Source organism: Branchiostoma belcheri, unplaced genomic scaffold, assembly GCF_001625305.1.
Source record: "Branchiostoma belcheri isolate BF01 breed outbred unplaced genomic scaffold, Haploidv18h27 scaffold248, whole genome shotgun sequence".
Classification (NCBI taxonomy): Eukaryota; Metazoa; Chordata; class Leptocardii; order Amphioxiformes; family Branchiostomatidae; genus Branchiostoma; species Branchiostoma belcheri.
The window spans coordinates 8,412-17,525 of NW_017803852.1; positions in this window are offsets into that span (position 1 = coordinate 8,412).

Consider the following 9,114-nt stretch of genomic DNA (forward strand, 5'->3'; position numbering starts at 1 on the left):
CCCCCCCCCCAAAAAAAAAGATGACGTCCTCCGAGGCTCTAGACTGGTAGTCCATGCTACTTGGCAACAATAGGCAGCCGGTGAAAACTCTGGAGGATGGGCCCTAGGCTACCGAAGCTCCACGACTCAAGATCTCCGTACATACGTACAGTGCCAACTCCTACATTCCACAAAAACCCAGCTTGTCGTATACGTCGATATGTACTGTTGCAAATTCACAATACCAGCTTTGTTTTCCTGTGTTTTAGTACCTTTTTTTGCCGTAACATTTTTTTGTTCACCCACGCACACTAGTTTGGGGGTCTTCAAAGACTGTGATCCATATAATTAATTCGCTTTGACCTTCTTGCTAGTTTTTAATGGGCTCAATAAATAGATGTTGTCCCAATATTGTGTAGGTGTTAAAAAGCCAACCGTCACGTTGGTTGAAGGTAATTAATACCTCACGTGAGAGGTCAGAAAAAGCCAGCATTTAGAGCAGGACGCATGCGCCGGAGAATAACATCTACGCACAAAAAAAAAACAGAACGCTCAGTTGGTCAAAGGAGGAGAGCAGCTCAGGAACAAGACTGGACCGCATCTTCTCCGACACGAGGGGTGTTAGCCGTAAGTAAGTTGTGTCTTTCTAATATTACATTTGTTTCAATCTACCTAAAGCCCGGACTAGTAATGGACTTAACAACTCATTCCTTCATTGCGCTGTTCGCCTCTATAACAAGACAATTCAGCAGTAGTGTTTTATATATATATAGTACCTAGCTAAATCCTACGTGATAACTGCATACTGTGCATAGATTTTAATTGTGTAATCGTCTTCGAATGTGTCTTAATAGTGTGTTTGCCTATGTTGTTTCATGTGTACAATGAAGAGTGTCACAAATCATTGTTTTTAATGTTCTATGTACTATGTAATAAGGACAAAATTCGGGCATTTGCCCGCAAGAGCCTTACCGAATAAAGTTTGATTTGATTTTTTTAATTCAAGTCACTCACTAACTTTAGGCCACAGAAAGTAGATTTTATGGATGACAACCTCCGCAAATCCCAAATATAATGCAATAGGGTGACCTAAGAAATAAGACGGGCCTAAAAAGCAAGACAACATGCCTACATTATATGGGGTCCATAATTCCTGTATTCAACACTGAATTAGGGCCTTGTCTTGCTGATGGACATTCATGACATATTTTCCAACTTTTGACATGTTAACCATCACAGTACGAAGTCTAGTGAAAAAAATGAAAACTAAACCTTATTGACAGGATCATCGGGTTAATAGAACAGTCCTACTATAGACAGTCAGTAGTACAGACTTCCCCACTTCAATCCTGTCATCATAGTACAGGAGCCAGGGCCTGAAAAATGTGATTTCGTGGCACCCACTTTACAGAAAAGGTTTGACCTTATTTTGTGGTAGAGGGGCCTCTGCCACATCACCCAGTATGATTTTTATGCTCAAATTGTGGTATCACTTTTTTTCTACGGGCCCGTAAAGGTGTAACACTTGAATAGAACAAGCGAAAAAAGGCACATTTTCAAGGGGGAGGGGCAGAAAATTAAATATCAACGTTTTTTCATGAAAATTGATAGACTGATACAACTTTTGATGGGGATAACAAAAATGTAAATTTTTTCTCCAAATTCTACTCTTTTCAAGTTTTATGGCGCTTTAAAATTCGATTTTTTAAGCAATTTTGGTACAAAAAACGTGGTGTTTACCGAAATTAGGCAATTATTCGTGTTACCTATGGGGCCTTGTCTGATGCATTATTTTTATTAACCTTGACATTCGCATCATTTTGATGTTTAAATCATCGAAATCCGTCAATTCTAACAGGAGATATGAGTGTTTGAAGAACCACGCACAATCTGGCTATTTCCGGCAAAAGCGTTGCTAGGGCCGTTGCTAGGGACGGCCTCGGAGGCACTACCCTTAAAAATTAGTTATCCTAGTCCAACTTCCGGACTAGATTTTGATCTTTTTGTGCTTACAATGAATTACTATATATAGTATGCAATAAATCATGAAGCTATAGATCGTGAAATGTTTGCTTTAATTTGTTATAAAACATTACACATCGTCTATATGAAATGTAACGTTATATCGGAAATATAATGTATTCGTAAAACCGTTGCTACCTTCGTTGCTAAGTTGGACGTAATGCGTACTTCTGACACATCCTACATTACTCCTGACTACTTTACTCCTGAAATTGTTTTCTTTACAAAAGTATATGCTGGAACAGTTTTATTAGTTGCCAAATTTGAAGGACAACGTGCACAGAGTTACCCCGATCAAGAGTTCGAATCCATGGTGGAAGCCTTTCCGTAGTCCGGTGGCGCTCTGCCAATCCAGAATCCACGGTGCAGTTCAAAGCGGCGGTATGGGACTTCCTCGATATTCAATGTGAACAGACAACAATATTCAAACACAGTGCGACGCCTAGGCTGCAACAATTGTCTCACAAAGCTGGAGCCACTACACACTGTCCTTGAAACGAGACGGGCGCTGATCATGAACTTTGGCCTGAACAAATGCATGCACACGCATGACCGATCAAACACATTGTAAAACTTTGGGATATTGAATGTGCTCTTTCTCAAGTGTACTGTAATAAATCTGTAAATTTTGGAGCCTATGTAAAGGTGTATGTCGATTACAACCCTCTCAAAATACATGTTATATTTGTTAATAACGTTTTGATGCCATGAGATGAGGTGACTGAACTCTGAAGACCGCAGCACAGCTGGGCCGTGTATCACGTTACCCTTGACGGGCACGACCAAAATATTTTTGGGGATGATCAGGAATCTATGTTGCAGAGAGTGAATAAAGCTCAGGGTGATGCTGATTTATTGTAATGTATGGTAATAATTTACATTGAGCACGGAAATACAAATATTGTGATGTGAACATTGCAATGGATACAATAAAAATTGCAATCACCCCAGTGGCGTCTAAGTGGTATAGTCCAAGTGAATTGTTTTGCGCGCCCTTTTCAAGCAACTCGCCTCTGTATGACAGGGCTTATGGCATCACTCTGATCTTCGATATTAAGGTAAGATTAAGGAATTTTAAGCAATTTCAGCATTGCTGATAAGGAAAGCTTATTATCAAGTATTGACTACGTATTGTCACAGACATAACGAGAAGAATTCAGGGTGTTACAAGTTAGAATGTTTTGTATGAATGATGACGAGCTAAGGGCGGGAAACCTAGCTCTCTTCCATATAAGGCGGAGGCTACAATACGTTGTAACAAGGCAATGTTATCAATTGGTTTCGGGTGATTCAAAAGTGCAACCGCAATAAACGATGTTTAAATTGGCTCGAAGCGTAATATGTATACAGAAAACCATCAATTGAATAATTGATTTAACACTGTCCAAGTGCAAGTAAATGATATTAAGATGGTGATTGTATATCTGTAAATCTGTGCATTTAGGATATTGCTCTGTCGCTTATATCATGGCATGTTAAACTTCCAGGTGTGGAGAAAATGTCAAATGACGAAGAGGACGCCCAGATCTGGCTCCTCCCACCGGAAAAACGGAGTAGGTTACAAGTAACCGAAGCGAACCAAGTTAATCCGTCTTCCCCCACACCCACAGTGCCCCAATGTCGATCCAAAACAGTTTCATTTGATTTCAACAGATGCATTTTCTGTCAGAGAAAAACACACAAAAAAGTGAAAGCTCTGATCAATGTGTCTACCTTTGATGCATGCCAAAGTATTGTCCAGGCTGCCCGTGTCAAGGAGGATGATGAATTACTACGTATCCTAGCAGGTGTTAACAACGACTTGATTGCTGCAGAAGCCAAGTATCATAAATCATGCCATTCCTCCTACACTAGCAAGTCAAACCTAAAGGCCGTGTCCACTAAGTCTAGTGATGGTTTCTGCCTAGCCTTTGGAGATCTACTTGATGAAGTCCAACCCCATCTTGATTCTGGCCGAGCGTTTACTTTGTCGAACCTCCTGGACAGGTACAAGACCTGTCTTGAAAAGAGAGGCGAGGACAGTTCGAGTTATTCCTCCTACCATCTTAAGGCAAAACTTCAAGGACATTTTGGCACAAACATCACTTTCCATGTCCCCTATGACAGATCGATGTCTGAGTTGGTCTACTCAAACTCCGTGTGTCTCGAAGATGTTCTCAACACAGCCTACAGAACCTCAGTACCTATCCCGACCCCTGCTGATAAAACAAAACACAGCCAGTCCGCCCAAGCAACAGACGACACAGACAAGGACATGTTGCTCTACCACGCAGCCATGGCGATTAAGTCCGACATTAGTAAGGTGACAGGCATCCAAACCCAACCCATCAGTGTGTCCGACATGACCCTGGCTAATTGTAAGACGATTGTACCACACAGTCTCTTCAAGTTTCTGCAGTACACACTGACAAGCGGACAGGATGATATATCTGATGATCAGGAAAGAAAGATACTAATGTTGGCCCAGGATATCATCCACTGCACAAGCCATGGGCGGATAAAGACACCAAAGCACACGTGCCTAGGACTAACTGTACGGCATCTGACACGATCGAAGCAGCTGATAACAATCCTGAACAGAATGGGGCACTGTGCATCATATGATGAAATAGAAGTAGTGGATACGAGTCTCGCCACGGAGACTATTGCCAAGGCTGACCTCTATGGTGTCGTGTTGCCCTCGAACATTAAGCCAGGAGTGTTTGTACAAGCAGCAGCTGACAACAACGATCTTAATGAAGAAACGTTGGACGGAAAGGCCACTACCCACGCCACGACACTAGTGCTGTTCCAGAGAGGCACCTTTGGGCCAGTCCCCAGAAGCCGGAACCTTGGAGATCAATCTGTAAAGCGGAAATCACTGAAGTCTTCCTGTGTCACAGAGATCCTGGATTTCAGTGGGTGTGGAAAGAGACCAGCCGTCACTACTTTCCACAACCAGGTGTGGGGACTGATTGGACGACAAGAAGATGAGGAGAACATCTGCGTCACAGCCACGGTCGACATGGAGTGGGCACTCATGCGAATGTTGCCTACAAGGCTCTTTGACGTAGCGATTGACCGAAACAAGCCCAGTCAGTCTGTTCCAGGCTGGAGTGGATTTCATGCTACCGTCACCCCCACTGTTCCATCACAGATGCTGCACACAGAGATCGGTTACTGCCCCATGATTCATGGCTCACCGACAGAATACAGCACTGTCTACACCGTCATGAAGCAAGTTCAAGCAATGATGAGACAACTTGGCCAGAAAGACAGTGTAATAACGTTTGACCTTGCAATCTACTCCAAGGCAAAGGAGATCCAGTGGCGCATGCATGATGAATTTTCTGATACCGTACTCCGCCTCGGCGGATTCCACATAGCTCTTAACTACCTGTCTCTGCTCGGCAGGCGGTACAAGGGGTCTGGTTTGGAGGACCTGCTCCTGGAGTCAGGCGTGTATGGGGCGAACACTGCAAGAATCATCCTGGAGGGCAAGTCCTACAACAGGGGAGTGCGGGCCCACAAGCTCACAATGGAGGCCATGCTGCGTCTCCAGTGGCAGTCCTACTTTTCCTCGGTAGTTCCTGAAGGGGGAGAGGTCAAAGTCCCACCTGACGTTGAAGAGAAGGTCAGCGCATGTCAGCTCGCATTTGAAAGGTTGTCTGATACGTCTGTGCCGATGGAATCCCTACATGAAGCCACATCTACGTTGGTCAAGAGCTTTCGGGACTTTAAGGCGTCCATGAGAGAAAAGTCTCATCTTTTCTCATTCTGGGATGAGTACGTGACCATGGTTATGCTGCTACTACAGTTTGTGAAGGCAGAGAGGAGTGGAAATTGGCTTCTCCACAGCAACCGCACGTATGGCACCGTATTTCAACGCGATGGACCGCACAAACTACGCGAGGTGGCTCCCCGTGTACCTTGCAGACATGAGGCAACTGTCGGAGAAACATCCCCTGGTACTTGAAGCCTTTATGGCTGGGGACCACGCCGTTGCTCGCTCCAACCAACCCTTCAGCAATGTATGGACCGACATGGCTCTGGAGCAGTCGATCAACCTTGATTCTAAGACCGCCGGAGGTATTGTAGGCATCAGCCAAAAGCCAGGCGCCCTTGAGAGGTGGTTTCTGACCGTACATGAAAGAGCGGCGGTGGCAACTGCACTGAAGCAAATGTGTGGCATCCCAGATTCTGATCTTGTCGCCACCCACAAAGACGCCAGGGATGGCAGGCTTGCGAGAGATGAGGACGACGTCCAGAAGTTGAAAGCTATGTTTGATGGAGGAGGGATGACGAACCCATTTCATGTAGAAGACGGTGAAGACGACATTCATCCACTCATGAACTTCGCAACCGGTGTTGTGATGCCTGAAGAGTCAGCGATACGCCTGATCAACGTGTATGACACAGGTCTACAGCAGTGCTCAAACTTCGTGCGGGAAAGGCTCGACTCAAATGAGAGAGGCTTTTGGGAGCCTTTACCTCACCTGAACATCAAAACATTTCAGTCCCTCTCGCAGAATAGGCAGGTCGGCACCAATGAGAAGGTGGTCACATTTCCAACCCCAGGAACAAGGAGAATCTTTCGTCATACCTAACGCAAAGTTTGTGTGAACTGGGTATGAGCCAGCTTCAACCTGGACAGAAGATTGTCATTGGAGGCGGCTACAAAGATGGCGAAAGAGCGGTCATGGTTGCAAATAACCAACTGGAAGATCTTCCGTGCCTCCACTCCGACCAAGAAGAGGCAGACACAAGACTGCTGCTCCATGTCCAGCATGCGGCAAGAGAGTGCAGACGCGTTGTAGTAAACTCCCCCGACACGGACGTTGCAGTGCTGTGCACATCATTCTTTGACCAACTGGGCTGCAACGAGCTGTGGCTCAGAACTGGCGTAAAAGATAGTACAAGATACATTCCCATTCATAGCTTGAGCCGCTCTCTTGGACCACAGCTATGCAAAGCTCTGCCTGCATTCCATGCCATCACTGGATGTGACTCAACTGGGACATTCTTCGGAATCGGCAAGAAGAAAGCATGGTCCGTACTGAGTCAAGATCCTGAGCATCAGTCCAACCTGGCCATCTTCGGCAACGAACCAGAGATGGGAGAAGAATGCTTCCGGAACAGCGAGAACTTTGTTTGCGACTTGTATGAAATTGGGAAAACTCCATGCACAGCAGACAACATGCGATACCACATCTTCTGTCAGAAGAAACAACGGAATGAAGCACTACCACCAACATCTGACAGCCTACGTCTCCACTTGCAAAGGTCTACCTATCAGACATGCCTGTGGCGGAGGGCACTAGAGCCAATGCAGAAGATGCCACCTCCAGATGGCCATGGCTGGGAGGACAGGGGGACCGTCTTAGCCCCAGTTCTGATGACAAAAGACCCGGCACCCAAAAGCTTAGCAGAGTTGGTCTCATGCGGGTTTACGGCATCATGCAGACGAGCAAACTGCTCGTGTAGGGTCCATGACCTCTCATGTACGGAGGCATGTAGATGTATGGGTGACTGCCAAAACCCAAACCAAGTGTCCACAGGCGACAACTCTCTGTGAAATTCGATATTTTGTAGTTTGGGAACAATATAGTATAGGTAGACAGTGTGTGAGCACGTCACAACTGGTAACAACATATACTAAAAATGGCATCAAAACGTTATTAACAAATATAACATGTATTTTGAGAGGGTTGTAATCGACATACACCTTTACATAGGCTCCAAAATTTACAGATTTATTACAGTACACTTGAGAAAGAGCACATTCAATATCCCAAAGTTTTACAATGTGTTTGATCGGTCATGCGTGTGCATGCATTTGTTCAGGCCAAAGTTCATGATCAGCGCCCGTCTCGTTTCAAGGACAGTGTGTAGTGGCTCCAGCTTTGTGGGACAATTGTTGCAGCCTAGGCGTCGCACTGTGTTTGAATATTGTTGTCTGTTCACATTGAATATCGAGGAAGTCCCATACCGCCGCTTTGAACTGCACCGTGGATTCTGGATTGGCAGAGCGCCACCGGACTACGGAAAGGCTTCCACCATGGATTCGAACTCTTGATCGGGGTAACTCTGTGCACGTTGTCCTTCAAATTTGGCAACTAATAAAACTGTTCCAGCATATACTTTTGTAAAGAAAACAATTTCAGGAGTAAAGTAGTCAGGAGTAATGTAGGATGTGTCAGAAGTACGCATTACGTCCAACTTAGCAACGAAGGTAGCAACGGTTTTACGAATACATTATATTTCCGATATAACGTCACATTTCATATAGACGATGTGTAATGTTTTATAACAAATTAAAGCAAACATTTCACGATCTATAGCTTCATGATTTATTGCATACTATATATAGTAATTCATTGTAAGCACAAAAAGATCAAAATCTAGTCCGGAAGTTGGACTAGGATAACTAATTTTTAAGGGTAGTGCCTCCGAGGCCGTCCCTAGCAACGGCCCTAGCAACGCTTTTGCCGGAAATAGCCAGATTGTGCGTGGTTCTTCAAACACTCATATCTCCTGTTAGAATTGACGGATTTCGATGATTTAAACATCAAAATGATGCGAATGTCAAGGTTAATAAAAATAATGCATCAGACAAGGCCCCATAGGTAACACGAATAATTGCCTAATTTCGGAAAGTAAACACTACGTTTTTGTACCAAAATTGCTTAAAAAATCGAATTTTAAAGCGCCATAAAACTTGAAAAGAGTAGAATTTGGAGAAAAAATTTACATTTTTGTTATCCCCATCAAAAGTTGTATCAGTCTATCAATTTTCATGAAAAAACGTTGATATTTAATTTTCTGCCCCTCCCCCTTGAAAATGTGCCTTTTTTTCGCTCGTTCTATTCAAGTGTTACACCTTTACGGGCCCGTAGAAAAAAAGTGATACCACAATTTGAGCATAAAAACCATACTGGGTGATGTGGCAGAGGCCCCTCTACCACAAAATAAGGTCAAACCTTTTCTGTAAAGTGGGTGCCACGAAATCACATTTCTAGGCCTCTTTTAGATATTGGCTCCTGTACTATCACTGCATTTTTCCCACTATTGACTGGATCTTTAAAATGTCTAATTATAATCAATCAGAAGCCAACATCTGCCTTTATAGACGTC